Genomic DNA, 15,843 nt, shown 5'->3' with positions numbered 1-15,843 from the left:
TAAAGTTTTAGGATGCTTGAAATGGGAAGGGGAGGGGGCAATTTGTCACGCCCCAAACTCGGAAACCGGGCTCACAAAATTCCCGATCGCCGAATCTGGCGCCGACAGCCTCCGTAGAACCCCATTCTCGGCTCCCAGCGCCCATTCACCAGGTTCCGATCCTGGGATGCCACAAGGAGGATTTTGTACATCAGTTTGATTCGTAATAAGCATAGCCAAAGGCATAACCCACAAACAACAACCAAAAACTCCATCACATTTCCACTATAATCAAAAACTTTACAAGTACAATGAGCATAAGGGAAATACAATGAAGATAGACCAAAACTCCAAAAGAAGATCAGCCACGCGTCTAAGCCTCAGCGCTGCTGCGATCCAACGTCACCTGCACGCAACGGCCGTGCATAAGCTTATAGAAAGCTTAGAGGGTGGTGAAAGTGTATGCTCAAGGTGATAATGTAGCTATGCAGTATCAGAGTAATGCGGAACATGCTGATGAATGCTAAGAATCCCATTAGCCGTGCCAAGGCCATGCGGTGCAAGGAATGATGTCGGCCATACCAAGGCCATGCAAGGCGAAATGCAAGTCAAGCATACAAATCCTCATCTAAGTCCACATGTCAATACGGCTCAAATCTGGAATATCACCGGGGTCTAGTACACTCCAAGCCAGATTGCCGCCCCATCGCGCGCAATAAGGTGAGTGGAAAAGACCTCACTATCCTCCTGCCAATATCGGGCTCGGCTCGTCAATAGTGGACCCATTCCTCGAGCTGGTCAGACTCAGCCTAGCATTGCCCCCTACTCTCAGGCGGGTAAGGCCACACCCCCTTCCAACCGACCACGACACAGTGGAAAGCGCAACCGTCTGGTAATCAGCACCCAGTGCTCATGCACCCACTCGGTCTAGACGTTGGAGTAACCTCCTGGTACCATAAGGGTTTAGGGACTTTCACCCAGGGATATCTATCGCACCCCATGTAGAACAGTATTTCCGGTATCCAATCCTGCCAACCACGATACGTCTGTGGAGGCTACGGCCCTGATGTCGCTAGGGCGTACAGTAACTATACCACACAATGCGAATGCATGAATCACACTATTCAGTCATGCAGCAATTCCTGCGCGTATCGTGCGCTCATGTAGGGCAACACCCCCTGTACGGGAGCCCCTAAACAGTCTGCCCGAAGGCTATGCTATGATCAGTCATTTCTCATATCAAGCATACGTATGATGCATATGATCATGAATCATGGAATTAAATATGTTATATGGGGTGGATGATGTTCATAATGAAGATGGGCCTAGACGGCCTACACATTACACCTATGGGCCTAACAGTGGGCCCAAGGGAAAGTCATAATGCGGACATTTAACCACACTACACTTACAATATGGCGTCAAACCAACATTGCTCCCAAGGCACGACTGCCACAAATATCATTTCATAAGTTATTTTGGGATCACACATTGCAATGGACCTTAGGTACATCCATTGGGCCCTTAAATACATCAAATTAGCCAAGTCATATGGGCCTTATATTCATTAAGTGGGCCACACCAATGGGCCTTATGTACATTGCAATGGGCTATAACCCGGGGGCTTCAGAACATATCAAATAGGCCTAAGCTTATGGGCCTTACACGTGTCAAATGGGCCTCGACAGTTGGGCTCCATATGTACATCAAATGGGTCTACTCACCTGGGCCTTATATGTATCAAATGGGCCTCACCAATTGGGCCCCATGTGCACATCAAATGGGCCTCAACTCATTGGCCCCATTACATCAAATGGGCCTCGACCCATGGGCCCCTGATACATTAAATGGGCCTCGACCCATGGGCCTTATATATACATCAAAGTGGGCCTCAACCATGGGTCACAAGTACTGAGATGGGCCTTACCTATATATCAAGGTGGGCCTCAATCACGGGCCTCAACATTAGTACAAATATATACATATAATATAGTATATAATATATATATAGTATATAATATATATATACATCATACATATAATATTATATGAAATATAATATTATATATATATATATATATATATATATATATATATATATATATACACACACACACACGCACACATCACAGTGGCTCTACGTCCACCGTCCAGGCGGACGGTGAGACTAAAACACTTACATCACTGTGGGCTCCATGTGGGGCCCACCATAACGTTTCTATGCCATCCGACCCGTTGACAAGGCCGAGTGGGCCTAAATAGAGGGTGGGAGAAATTTTCACCCTGATCCAAAACTTCTGTGGACCCCAAATGGGTTTCAAAGGTAGAGGTTCAATCCCACTGTTCCATACGGTGTGGGCCACCTGAGTCTTGGATCGAGCTGATTTTTGGGGTGGGCCCACGTCAGGTAGGGGCCCACCATATGAACGGTTTAGATAGCATATAAACATCAAGGTGGGGCCCACGACTACAGCCGTCTGCCGGCTGACGTCCGTCCGCTCGAGCGGCGTCAGTGCCGCCGCACCTCTGACGCAGAAGCAGCAGCGCCGTCTTTTTTTTTTTTTGATTTTTGTTTTCCCATGGATTTTGCAGGTGGGGTCAACATCTAAACAATCCGTCCAAGAGCCCTCATGGCTCGAGACAAGCAAACCAAGCCCAATATTGGGCATATTTCAACGTATAAAAAGTTTAGGGAAGGTTTCAATGGCGTAAACCACCATTTGCTACGGTATGGCCCGCCTGAAAGTCTGATGGATCCCATCTTTCAGGTCAACGGCTAAAAAGAGCTTGGGAAGGGAATGGATGGTGTGGATTTAATACATGCATCAAGGTGGGGCCTACATGAGTGGACCATTCCAAGCTTAGGGAAAAAAGCTTGCATTTATGTTTCTCCCAACAGACGTCCAGCGTCCTTGGACGCTGGACTTGGCATAAAGGTTGGAGGTGGGCCCTGCTTAGGTGGGCCACCAAGTGATGGATGGCATGGAACTACACATATAAGGTGGGCCCCTCTTATGAATGGTTTGGAATAAATACCTACCTCATGGTGGGTCCATTCAAGTGGGCCACATAACCTCATCATCATAACAACAAGGAAAAAGAAATAAAAAAAAAGGAGAAAAGGAGAGAGATAGAGAGTGAGACCGTGTGATGGAGGGACTCCGGCACTATGGGCCCTCCCTTGCACTAAATCATACATCAAGTGGGCCCCATTACATAGGGGTCTATAAAAATTAGATCCAACGGTGGAGATCCCTTCTCCACTAAATTAAATGGTCTAGATGACCCTAAGCATGTAAAGAAATAAACATCATGATGGGGTCCATGGAGAATGGCCCCATCATGGAATGATCATGATGATCCAAGTGGGCCATTGGCCACATCTTAGGGTCCAAAGTGAGATCCAAACCATTGATCGGTTGGCCTCACTTGGCCCAACTTAAAAACATCAAAATCTACCCTATAAAACACCCGCCGTTTGATCTTCTTGCTCCCTTGGCTTCCTTAGCTCCTTGTGCTACTCTTTGATGGAGGGAGATGAAAAATGGATGGTTGAGATGAGAGATGAAGGGGTAGGAAAGGTGGGCCACACAAGTAGCTTGGGAGAAATGGGAGAGGGTCTCATACGTATGGGTTTGTTGCTTTGAAAAAAAAATGAAGGAATGAAAAAAAATAAAGGAGAGAGGGAGAGATAAGAGAGAGGGAGAGTAGCTTAGGTAGGTAATAATGACTTGTAAGAGAGGGTGGCTAGCATTAAATGCTTGTAAGAAGGGATAGGGGTAGGTAGGGTGGCTATAGCTAGGGTAGGGTGGCTATAGCTAGGGTAGGGTGATGTCATCGTTCTCATAATTTCTTAGAGATTAGTGCCACATGGAATAGGTGGGCCCCGCAATACGCGGTCCACGGCCATTATAATGCATAGTCCCAACTTATGATTTAAGCGTCGGTTTGACGCACAAGACGCGGCGTTGGAACCGCAGCGACGGAGCGGTCGCTATGATACAACTTTCAGATCAAGCCGTCATCGGTGCGCGGAACCTGGCCTAGGATCGTGTGCAAACACCGGATATGGTACGAAGGTTGACGGAATTTGACCGGAAGGACCGCGGAAGCCAACGGAACAGTAAGGATTAGGACACGGGTCTTACACAATTAATAGCCCCCAAGCCATTTTTTTTTCTTTTACAATTTGTGGGAAGTCTAGGGCTGAAAAGAGGATGAAGGGCTTGGATTCAGGATTTCCATGTGCCATGATATGGGTGGTTGGATTGATTAGTAAAAGTGTGATTTTGGGTTGAAGGGAAGGGAATCGAGGTTATTCCACAACTCCGCATGCTTGTACCTCACACCAGGGAGAACCCCAAGGGTTAATTACATACCCTTGATCATCCTAAGTGTTCCATAGTGTATATGTCCATACCCAATAGTGAACACCAGAATATCCACTTCTAAGAACTCGGTAGCGATGAAACTTTAACAATGTCTTGTTAGGTTAATTGAGCCATACATTATCAATTTCGAGACTGAAATCACAAGATCCACCATTGATCGGACTCACATCCCCTTTACTTAGAAATCACATAGATCCAGTCATCCGATGGTAGAATCGATCATTAAATTACATCTAGATGCACTTAAGAAACCACATGAATATGATTTGTAGGCTAAAGATAATTGGACAATTGGATTATGAGATTGATAGTAGAATTATAAAATTTATACCATAAAGTCCTGATTGCCCGAATGATATTGATTTACAACGGTCTAAATCACTCAAGCAAGCGGATTGTTGGACATCTCGATCACAGAACAAGGATCACCTAGCCTGTAGATGATTCCACGTGCAAATAGAGACCGTACAATGCTTGTGCATGTACGTGTGCCTACAAACGAGAATCTAAAAAAAAAAACCTAGCGTGAGAATCACATTCGAAAGTTTCTTCTACCATTTCCATTTGAACCTGGCCGTAAATCCCTATGAGATCTCTTTAGGCGTATCTACACCATCTAGACATTTCGTGTGATCGCGTGTAACGTTCAAAACCAGAAACTTAACTCTCTCGCGCAAAGCCATTTAAAACAGAAACCTACTAATTCTTACCACCTTTTAAAACGGATCCAATTACAAATCCCTAAGAGAATTCCTCCACCAATACGAACTGTATAAGCTAGTGCACCTTGACTATTAGAACCAGATTAGATCGTGTGTCTATAGAAAACCCGTGTGTGACGAAAAAAATTGAAACCATAGAATGAGGTCGTTTAATCTAGACCATTCAATACTCATCAAGACAAATCTTAGAGTCCAAATAGGATTGAAACATAATTGCAAGAAAGTCGTTCGAGCACCATCTTCTCCATTTTTTTCGATTATGTGTGACAACAACCCAAATCAGTCTTTTTGTGAAGCCACTGACTAAAAGCACCCAGAGCTTTAATTTATGTATTCTACGAGCTTTGTGTGATCAATCTAAGCTGTCCAAAAGCTTTGTCTTGAAGAAAATCCAATGAGCACAAATCTTCTTCCTCGTTAAGAAGCTCCAACCATGTAATCTTGTCATAAATCGTTCAGATATCCAAAATATCCATTAAATGGGTCACGACACCACCATTCCAACAATAGAAATAATCCAAGATCAACATCTTATATGATGATAACAATCAAAATCAAGGTGGCCAGCAAAATCAATTTTTCCATCTATTGTTACAACCTGCATTAACTCTATGTCGCGTGAAGTTGTGTGAACTCAACATGTTAAAGATTTCAGAAACTCCTAGATAAAGCTTAGAGTTATATAAATACAAATCCTTTCCTGACAGAAAACCAAAACACAAAATCTGAGACAGAAACGGGAGAAATAAAGAGGAAACATAAAGAGGGAGAGAGTGACTCACTGAGTTGACTCAGAGTGGGTCTAGGGTTGAGTCTAACTAGAGTTTCGGTCAGTTTCAGTTCGGTAGCAGTGAAAACCCTTGCTAAGTGGATTATGGACCCAGTAAGTACAATAGGCGTTGTTTAGAGTCGAAGTTGCACAAAAAGACATTAAGTTTTGTTTGAGTTAGAGCCTAACCGAGTCGAGCTTGAATCGATCTAGTTTATCATGTGAGTTGTTTCGCGCCTTTTCTCATATCATAATCACTTATTTTTTCATTCCAATTTCAGTTTATAAGCCTGTTTGGTTTGAAGAAAGCATATCTTGAATTGACTTATTAAAAATCTATGTTTAATGCTTGTAATAGTGGAGGTTGTAAAATTAGATTTTGTGTTGTATTTTATCCTAAATTGTTGTTGAATTTTGAGATTGTTATACTAATATTTTGAATGAATTCACTGATAAATATCTTTTGTAAATTTTTGACGATTTACGTGGAAATTGTTGATTTGAGTTATGGAAAATCCATGTTATTTATCTTATTTTGTTTTTAATCTTGATCAAATTGGTATTATTCTAGATTTTATGTTTAAAGTTGGACTTATGTTACTCTTGTGTTGATTTGGACAATTTTTTGTGGAACTAATTAAAAGCATCGTATATTGAATATCTTATGATTTTTTGTGCCTTGAATAGGTTGGATATTGATGAATGGTCTTTGAAATAATTCGAGAGAGAATTTATTTTATTCTTTAATTGCATGAATTTAAAACTTCAATTCTTTGCTTTGGGTGAGCACCCTGGTGTGTGCAATGGATCCAATGACTATCTTAGGGTGAGCACCCATGTATATGCAATATTCCCTATGAATTTTGGGTGAGAGCTCAAGTGTGTGCAATATCCCTAGTTGAGAACCCATGTGTGTGCAATATCCCATTTACTCAATCGATTGTGGCCAGATTGGGTGAATTCCTAGGTGTACACAAGACTAAATTTTCAGACAGTAAAAAATTATATTACAGTGTAGGCCTGACTGAATTAAACTGGCCCTGGAAGCTTTATTGCTAACCGTATTGAGAAAATTGATGCATATTTGCATATCTTGCATTACAAGCATATATAAAATTTTGGTTTGATGCTCTTCGATTTAATTACTTAATTTTTTAATATACTGTGAAAATATTTATATGCGATTTTGTATTTTGATTATGTGTGTTAAACTATATGAGGCTATCTCACCGGCTTTTTTAGTTGACCCTTTATTATGTGTTAAAAAATAGTTTTCGGTGATGACCATGAGGAGAACGTTCAAGGAGGAAGGATTCTAAAGGGTTGTTTATAGTTTAGTTTATTTGTTATTGAAGAATAAAAATAATAAGGTCCTTGTAACAGATCATTACATGTCATTATTAAATACTTGATTATTGGATTAAGGGATGAGATTAATGATTTATACTTGAATCTATAATGGTTGATGATTTAATGTAAATTAATTTCTTACAAATTAAGTAATGAGTGAGTGTGAATGTAAATCGAATATAAATAGTGGATTGTAAAAAAGTAAAATAAAATAAAGGGAGGTGTAGAAATGAAGAATTTGCTAATTATTTATCTAACACCCTTGAATTCGGGATCTAAGTCCTTGTAGTCAGGTGTCATATTTTAGGGAATTATAGAATGGTATTAGAGTATGGGAATTAGATTATTTTAAGGACTTATGTATGGGTTACATCAGACTCTTGAATTAAGGATGAACTGAGACCTAGGGTAAGAAGTGATGGAATTTAAAATTTGAAAGGTAGGAACCTCTATTATGAACTAAAATCATTGACTTGATGATGATCCAACTTTTAGGTGGATATTGAAATAGATTTTTCATCCCTAAGTGTTATTGAAATATACTTGGGATTATTGTAGGTTATGAGAACTCTTGATAATGTTTGGTGGACCTTAGATATTGTTGAGTTACTGAAAACAACCCTAATTATCGAAGTGTGTAAAAGTAGAAATATAACATCTCGGAAAAATTCGTACAAAGACCTAAGTACCACCTCAGGCAGAAATCCCTAAGGACCATATTCTGTAGAGATTTAGGCAAAAATTAATTAAGTGCTGGACTAATTAATCCCTAGATTTAGCTCCAACCACTATTTATACAAATGGCAAGACCCAAAACCATCACAATCACTTACTCAACACTACTCAAAAACCTATGAGAAATCTTAAAACCCAGTTGCTCTCGGGAGCACAATGAAACTCTGTATCAGACCTAGACTGTACGTCGAAAGTCTAATGACTGCGAAACTATAGGGTTATATTCGCTTTATTGGGCTTGATGAACATCACTGGAATCGAGCCCAAATAGTATCCAGAACCGCACAACTTGAGCCCTGAGTAAAGTGTGTGACAAACACGAATATCTTTAGAAAATGCATTGGAACTTAAGTGAATTGGACCATTCACTTATGGGCGAAATTGAATATTTCAAACCGTCAGTTTCCGACCGAACTTCACCCATGGATCAGGAAAATTTCCCTGCACCTATCCGTATACTTGTGGCCCTGATCGAGTGACAGTGACCGTTGATCTAACACGGGTCCTTCACGGCCGATCAGTTTGTCAGATCGCACCAAAAACACAGTCCTAGTATAGATCCATTATCAGGAAACTTATACTACAACATAGGTGGGTAATGGACCTTCCTAAGGGCCCTGTTTGTCAAAAATAGACCCCCTTTGGCTATAACCTAAGTATACCATGGCCTTGGGGCCATTGATATCAGTTCTAGGCTTATTTAAAGCCCTTAAACCACCCCACCCCTCTCTCATAAGAATTTGCTCCAAACCTTAGGAGAGAGAAGAGAGAAAAGAAGAGAAAAGAGTGAGGAGAGAAGAAAAAGGTTAGGAGATCATTGCAGTGTTTCTCTCCCACGACCTAATCTTGATTTAAGAATCCAAATTCAGTAATCGATGAAATAGCTAACTTATTTTAATGTTTAGGTACCCGTCGTTCCGTTTTCAGGAACGTTGTGTTGGAACCGAGTTTAAATCGGGTATTTCGACGAAAGGTTTGAACTATAAACGTTTAGGTTATAGTTTTCAAGGCTTTCAATGTTAGCTAATGATTTATGTCTAACTTGATTGCTGCCATATCGTCTTAGACACGTCGATTTCGATATATTACACGTGTATGAACTATGTTGTATGACTATGCATCCTATGTGTTTGTGAAAATGTTTGAATGAATATGTAAACAAGATTTGCGCTTGTTATAATTCCTAAGCTAGGATTCATGATTGTTATTTGCATGATGACATCCTTGTAGAAGGAATGGCTAAATTACTTGTTGTAACTAACCTAGTTTATGTATTTGCCTATGTGTAGCCTAAGTGTTTGATAAAATGTCTGAATGAGAAAATGTTGAAGATTTGTATGTATTAAGATTATTAAGATAGTATTCTTATTTACCTTGCTCGTATGTATTGTTTCCTTCATATAAACATATCTGTCGTTACACAACTCAAGGATGAAATGCAAATATTTGTTAACATATTCAATGTGTTTGATAAAATGCTCAAATGAGAATTGTATTTAAATTGTTGTTAAATAATGTTATGATTATCATACATGTTTGCCTATTGCACTTGAGTAAGCTTGGGGCCACAACTTGGCGCAGGTAATCGGTAACAAGTCTGTTTGAGTGGTCGAACTAGTCTTGCCACATTTGATACGTTCGGTGAATTCGGGTCATATGACGATTGTCGACAGTGGTTAGGCCACGGGGAGTGTTTACGCGCTCCATGTCGATTAATTCAGTGTGCGCTCGTAGCAATCGAACTTGTCTAATAAATCGATTGGCCTATTGTGTGTTCACCATGTATTGACATCACTGCTTGAATCTAAGGTACCACTTACCAATTTAAAAATTCGTTTCAACCATGGTACCTCGATCCGCTAAGACTTATGAGCTGGGCATGGTGGTATGGGACACCGTGGTCAAGCTGTCGGCCTACGCTGGGGTGACGAGCCTTCCCGTAGTGACCAATGAACAACCCAAACTCATGAGTCGAATACGGTGGTATGCGACACTATATTCGAGCTGTCGGCCTGCACTGAGGTGACGAGCATCCCCATAGTAACCTCGAGTATAAACTCTTGAATTTACCTATCCACTACTTTTCATTAAGGGTGATGCCCTACAACTTGCATTTCGTATGTGATTAACTAGGACTGATGACCCTAGATGGATCCTTTGTTTGGGTTAATGACATAAAGGGAGGTACCTTAACTTTTCAAATTTACTGTATGAATAGGCCTAATTAAGTACTTAGTTAACACGACCATGCACTGCATTGCATGTGCTTTGGCGAGAAAGTGCATGTTTAGGGAGTTTGCCATACACAAATGGTTGATGAAGTCACTTGAGGGAGCTTTGTGTGAGGGCATGCATCATTACTGCACTCCATTCTTACATTAACAAGAGTAGTTAAGAAGTAATTGTTGTATTGCTTTATCATTACTGCTTAATTGAATTGATAACATGTTAACCTTTGCCTTATAGTACCACTGAGTTGATCATTCACTCCCACTCTAGGATGGTATTTTAAAACACCAACCAGACTCTGTCATAGATGCAGGTGATGAGGATGTATATGCATCGGAGTTGGACTTCGTAGATGAGGAGGAAGAGTTCTCCTATGTTCAGCTCTCTGGCAGATCTATGTAGACCTCGTGCTGCTTCGATGAGATCATAGGGTTATATGGTTTAATCGGACATTTACATTTTGACATTTTGTATATTTTGAGACAGAACATGTATATATTCAGCCTGGTACTATACTCATACTCTGGAGATTGTGAAACACGTATATACTTTATATATCTATCTCAGTCTTTCGTTTGCTTAACTATATTAGCTCTGGAGTATGACATGTTGATTTGGTATAATCCCTCTCATGTTTAATGCACTAATATGGACAATATTTAAACATCATTATTTATATTGCATAAGTGATGCGTTGGATCTCGGGAGTTGAGCTTTGCTCGACCCTCAAAATTCGGGGCGTTACAAGAAAGCTTAAGAATTAGATGGAGTGAAGTATGGATTACCTTGCTGCTTAAGTTGGAGTTATAAATAAAATTTAGATATAACTTATAAAGAACGTACAATTAGAATGTAGTGGCACGCTTAGCTACATTGGTGATATGGTGCATCATTTTGATAATTACTTTATTTTATTTTTATTTTACAAGTGATGTCGATGAATTCAAACTTGAGTTCTTGAATCTCAATGATGAGATTCCTTGAAGAGGGGTAGATTATAATAACTTGATTTCTTGGGGCCAGGTATACACACTTGTGCACATAAATTAACTTTACGAAGAATGTAGTAAATATATAAACGCATGACAAAGTGCAATATTCTCATTTTTATATATGGTGAAAGCGTTTGAATTTTGAAGATGAAATTCTTTTAAGGGGGTAAAATATAATGACTCGAGAATTTGGTGCATATACACACGCACGAGTATGTATGCTGACACTCACTCAAGCATACTTTTATTCATTCTAAATCATAATACACTTGATTATTCGTTGATCCAACCATTTAAAATACTCCAGATTGACAAAATAAGTTACCCGAACATTAACTTTGGAATCTAGACCATCACATTGTTTACAACCACAAGTGTAAGGTCGCGAAGTAGTAATAATCTCAGTGAGACCGAGGTCGAATCCATAGGGACTAATCTCGTACGTTTCTGAAAGTAAATAGAACTAGAACTAGAAGAAGATGTAAAACTAAATCGGAAATATTTGAAAGAGTAATTATGGTTGATGTAATCGAAATTTATGAATTTAAAGGTGGGAACTAGGGTGCAAAGGATCCACTTGTAGCTCTTGGGATGCTACCTTACTTGATTTAAGAGATCCAATTAGAATCAGAGTCTTATCTTATCCAAGCGGAAAGAGAGATAATCAAATCTCTGAACTTCTCATTGACTTAGCTTCAATGGAAGAGGATTGTGGAGATTGGAAGGGATTCCATCACCCTACCATGCCCAAGGGACGATGGTGAACAACAGGATTTATCAATCCCACAATCTCAAAGAGGAAAAGAAGATATTCAAAGCTATTACAGATCTATTATAATTGGAATCGCAACAAACCATTAAAAACTGAAAATATTCCTTAAAATCAACTAGAAATCAATGAAGTTCAATATAAAACCATAAATCAAAGAAAAATAAACATCTCAATCACGCTCTAAGCTTCACCTCTTAGCCCTAGCTAAGAGGTTTAGCCAACCATAGACATGTTTGAACTAAAATCTCTTAAGAAAAGTATAAAAATAACTAAGGAAGAAGAAGAAAGAATCTTGCGGTGGCTTTTCACGCGTTTGCTCCACTCCTTAAACCCCAAAAGATGCCTAGGAACATCCTCGAACTCCTATTTATAGTTGGGGAACTCCAACTTTTGTACCGACTTGGAAAATTTTGAAAACCGTGTCAAATTTCGCAGTCCACGCAAAATCTGCGTAACCCTCAACTAGTCGAGGATAGTCTTCAACTAGTCGAGGGTTACCTTCAACCGGTTGAGGATCGCCTGAATTTAGAAAATAATGTTACTGGAGTTCGAGTCGAAGTTTCCTAGGCTAGTCGAGCTAGAGCCAGGGCTGGTCAAGCCCAGGGCTAGTCGCGGCAGAGCCAGGGCTGGTCGAAGCATGTAAATTTTAGGATTCCTTTTCTTCACTTCAAGTTTTCGATTTTCTTCATTCCTCATTTAATTTTCTTGGATCTATGGCATGTGAATTCTTCATTCTTGGTCTTTTAAGATCCAATCTTTAACTTGGTGATTTTTGAGTATTAAATCAATGCTTTTAGTATTCTTTTCAATCCAAGCTCTCAGATTCACCTTGCAACACAAACATGATAAAATAGACCATTAAGCAGTATCATGTTCATAAAACCAAGATATAAATAGGGAAAAATATACAATATTTGGCACTCAACACACATCATCATGAAATTGACAATAAATGTCATTAAGCTATTTATACTCGATCATCAACAGATCTAAACATTACATCATGATTTTAATACATTGAGGAGTGTTTTACACCATTAAGATCTAATCCCAATGGTTACTTATATATCCTTGATCATCCTAATTGTTCCATAGTATATATGTCCATACCCAATAGTGAACATAAGAAAACTTACTTCTAAGAATCTAATCACGATGAACTTTAGACAATGCCTTGCTAGGCTAATTGAGCCATACATTATCAATTTAGAGATTTAACTCACAAGATCCATTATTGATTGAACTCACATCACCTCTACTTATAAATCACACAAATTTAGTATCCGATAGTAAATTCGATTGTTCATTTACATCTAGATGCTCTTAAGAAACCCCAAGACTATGATTCGCGAGTCGAAGATAATCAGACCATTGGATTATGAGATCAATAGTTCAATTGCAAAATTTAAACTATACAATCCTGATTAACTGAATGCTATTTAAAAAGGAGGGCTTACAATGTCCAAGAGGGGGGAGGGTGAATAGGACAATGCCAAATAATCGAAACAAGTGCTGAATATGTAAATAATACAAAGATCTCAATTGCTTGAGTATTGAAACCTTGATTCCGAATAATTCGTAGGACAACATTCGCCTAAAGTTTTAGGCAGGACAATTTTATTTCACGAATTTCTTTAAAATCATAACTTCAAACTTGCAAGAGTAAATTAAAGAATTACAACATTCGCCACACAACTGAAATTAAATACATCCAATCCACCAAAAATAAAAATAAGGCATTCACCACATGATACAAAAAATTATAGTGGTTCAGTGCTTTAAAAACAGCCACACCTACTCCACTCCCAAAATTACTTCCCTCGTAATTTTGGCTTTCATTATGAAATAGTTTTCACTGGGTCACCTTAATAACTTGATACAATTCCTTGTGATTTTCACGGGCTATCACAAGAAAAACCTAAATTGAGATTTTACCAGGCTATCTCAGACAAAAACTTAACTGAGATTTTCACAGGAGATCTAAGAAAAACCTAAAAAGAGTGATAGAAGGTATACTTATCTTCACCGTAGAAGACGTAGCAGAAGCTTGTAGCAGAAGGACCTCTTTCTTGAATGTAGATGGTGCCGTGTTCAGTTAGATAGAAAGGGTCTAGGTTTCTATTAATTTTAGTTCTGTTAAACCCAAAAGCTACTTAATTCAATTCTCTTAGATCTTAAAGAGGAGTATAGTTTATTCTCTTAAATTAAACTTAAAATATCTGAGACTAAAGGGAATTGAAAAAACTATTTAAATAAATTATAAATACCATCCAATAGCTTTGCTAATAACTTGAGCTTCTTTCTCTCTTGCAGAAGAATTCTAATAATTAACTTGTGTAATTCAGAATGAGAGAAGAACTCAATTTATAGGCAAAGAAGTTAGAACTTCGGCTAGCCCGAGATAGGCTTTGACTAGCCTAAGTTCAATAGATTTCGGATTGTGCCGGATAAGGATTATCCAAAATTTGGCTGGCCCGAGGTCAACTTCGGCTGGCCAAACAGCACAATTTCGTTAGCCGAATTTGCCCTTTGGCTAGCTGAAATCCCCCAAAAGTTGATGTTATTAGAATTTGACCCGAACTTTCTCGGGTTGGCCGAATTTAAAGCTTGGGCTAGCCGAACCAAAACCTGTGCTAGCCGAATTTACAACAAAAGTTGTTATTTGCTTCAGGCTTGAAGTTGGGCTGGTTAAGGAAGCTTAGGCTGGCCGAACCAAAAGTTAGGTTGGCCGAATTCCAAGCACAACAAGTGAAAAAATCCACAATTAAATAATTTTGAAAGCACTTAGTCCTAAGGTCTTTCTAGGGCTTTATACAACCTGAGATATGTCAAATATCTGATTCTCTTTTACTTGAACTTAGTCTTGGACTTCATCTTGAATTTAAGATCGAACTTTATATCGGACTTCATCTTGAATATCAGTCAATCTTGAGCTTGATCTTCTCTTGAACGTAGACCGATCATTGAAGATCTACTTTGAAGTGGTTTTGTCTTAAGAAATTTGACAACCTAAGTGTGCTCAATATCCTTGCAGTTACGATATTGATTTACAATGATCTAAAACACCTGAGCAAGCGAACCGTTGGACATCACAATCACAAAAAAAGGATCACCTAGCTTGTAGATGATTCAATGTGCAAATAGGGACCATGCACAGTGCAAGCACATGTGCATGTGCCCACAAACAAGAATAAACAAAAGACCCAATGTGAGAATCACACTTGAAACTTTCTTCTTCCATTTTCGTTTGAACCTATTCACAAATCTCTATGAGATCTCTTTAGGCATATCTACACCATCCATTGGTGCAATCTAGACCGTCTGTATGATCGCATGCGACGTTTAAAACCAAAAACCTAAAACTCTCCCATTCGCAAAACTGTTTAAAATGGAAACCTCCTTATTCTTCACACCTTCTAAAACATATCCAATTACAAATCCCTGAGAGAATTTCTCCACCAATCCGAACCATCTAAGTTAGTGCATCTTGACTATTAGAACAAAATTAGATCATGTATTTATAGAAAACCCGTATGTGGCTAAGAAAGCTAAAATTTTCTAAGTTCGAACTGCGGAGATGAGGTCTTTTAATTTAGACCATTCCATACTTGCCAAGACAAATCTTAGAGTCTAAATATGATTAAAATAGAATCACAAGAAAGTCGTTCCAGCACTGTCTTTCCCAGTTTTTCCCGATTGTGTGCGGTAACAACCCAAATTAGTCTTTTTGTGAAATCCCCAAATAAAAGCATCCAGAGCTTTGATTTTTGTATTCTATGAGCTTTGTGGTATCGATCCAAGCCATCCAGAAGTTTTTCCTTGAAGAAATATCCAACGAGCACAAATCTCCCATGATCGGGCCATCTTCTTCCTCGTCAAGAAGTTCCAACCGTGCAATCTTGTC

The sequence above is a fragment of the Magnolia sinica genome, chromosome 12 (assembly GCF_029962835.1).
Source record: "Magnolia sinica isolate HGM2019 chromosome 12, MsV1, whole genome shotgun sequence".
In the NCBI taxonomy this organism is placed as follows: domain Eukaryota; kingdom Viridiplantae; phylum Streptophyta; class Magnoliopsida; order Magnoliales; family Magnoliaceae; genus Magnolia; species Magnolia sinica.
Note: the sequence above shows the minus strand (reverse complement) of the source record.